This window comes from Elephantulus edwardii, unplaced genomic scaffold (assembly GCF_000299155.1).
Source record: "Elephantulus edwardii isolate Elephantulus edwardi_28Jun2011 unplaced genomic scaffold, EleEdw1.0 scaffold00669, whole genome shotgun sequence".
Taxonomy (NCBI): domain Eukaryota; kingdom Metazoa; phylum Chordata; class Mammalia; order Macroscelidea; family Macroscelididae; genus Elephantulus; species Elephantulus edwardii.
Genome location: NW_006400419.1, coordinates 25,909 through 27,791, shown reverse-complemented (window position 1 = coordinate 27,791; position 1,883 = coordinate 25,909).

Genomic DNA, 1,883 nt, shown 5'->3' with positions numbered 1-1,883 from the left:
AAGCCATTTGTTCACAGGGTTGCTATGAGTCATGTTAGAATGGAAGATAATCAACAACAACAACAACATTCATCGATGCTATCCTGCTTGTGAATTCCTGGCTGTGTTTTACAGCATATTAATAAACAAAGATAAAGAACCACATGACACTAGATTTGATGCAGAAAAGTCTTTAACAAAAGGGAATTTCCTCAATGTATATGCACAAACTGAAGTCAACATCATCATTAATGGAGAGAAACTAAAGACAATTTCCTCTCAAATAGGGACAAGTCAAGGAAACCCACTATGAATTATTGTGCTCTGGTGGCGCAGTGGTAATAAACTCTTCCGCAGTCCCAAACACACATGGTTCAAACCCATCAGTTGTTCTGCAGGAAAAGGATGAGCAATATCCCCTTATGTAATTAATAGACTCTGAAAAATTGCTCGAGCTGTGAGTTTGTTCTCTCTTGATAATAAATGAAAACTAGGACATTTACACAAGAGAAGAAAATACAAGGCTCCTAAATTGATAGAGAAGTGAAAAAAATATCACTATATACAGACGTTATGGTAGTATACATGAAATATTCCAAATATTAACAGCAACAACAACAAACACACAAATAAAATAAAAACCCCCTGCTAGACCTCATTGAATGATTCAGAAGAACACACGTTAGATCCAGATCAATAAACAAAAATCAGTTGGACTTCTCTTCAGCTACAAAGAAAGCACAGAAATAAAAATTAGAAAATGTCATTCATTTATAGTTGGCAAGACAAAATATTAGGAATAAACCTTCAAGACATAAAAGAACTTTATGAGGAAAACTACAGCACATTACAAGAATTAATGATGAGAGACTTAACTAAATGGAAACATAAGTCCTGGTAACAAATAGGGAGACTCAACATTGTGAAAAGGGGACTCCAACCAAAAGTAATCTACATGATCATTCAAATCCCAGTACATATACTAAGTTCATTTCAAGGAGTTAGAAAAAGCCACGTACAGTATTCTTTGGAAAAGAAGAGAAACGAAATGAGAAAACCTCTTCTGAAAATGAAAATGAAGTGGAACCATCACAATCCCTGCTTTAAAAATTTCCTTCTCAGCTGTAGAAACCAGAACAACATGGTCTGGTGTTGGTACGACAAAAACATAGAGCAATGTAATGGAATTGATATCCTAGAAATCAACCCATCTATCTATCTTCATTTGATAAGTGGAAAGGAAATAAAACCTATTAAATGGGAAATGATAATCTCTTCAACAAATAGTGCTGGTAAAACTGGACACGTGCCAGAAGAAACCTGAAACAGGATCCACATCTCACATTGTATACATAACCAAGACAAGGTGGTTCAAAGACCTAGAGGTTAAGCCAAAAACAATAACAATAATAAGAGACAAATGGGAACAAAAACAGAAGGCCTAGAGTATGCTATAAATAGGATTGCTAGAACAGTTTTAGAGTAGACTAACAGATATGGCAACTGAGGTTGAGAATTCCAATTTGGAAACACAAAGGAGAAGGAAGAGTTGTAAGAAGAAACTAATGATTGGAATGTGTAATGTGAGAAGCTTGTTATAAGAAAACTGCATATTTTTAAAAGAGAAATGGAACAGATAAATACTGACGGATTATGTACTGATGAAATGAGATGGATTGTCATGGGACATTTTGAATCAGATAACATATGATGTACTATGTCTGAGATGAAAAGGTGAAAAACATAGGATCACTTTCATAATTAAAAAGGCCATGTCTACAAACATCTTGAAATACAATGCAGTTAGTGACAGGGTAATATCCGTACACATTCATAAAAGACCTATTAATACCATTATCATCCAAATTTATGCACCAAAAACCAGAGGCAAAGAGGAGGAAATG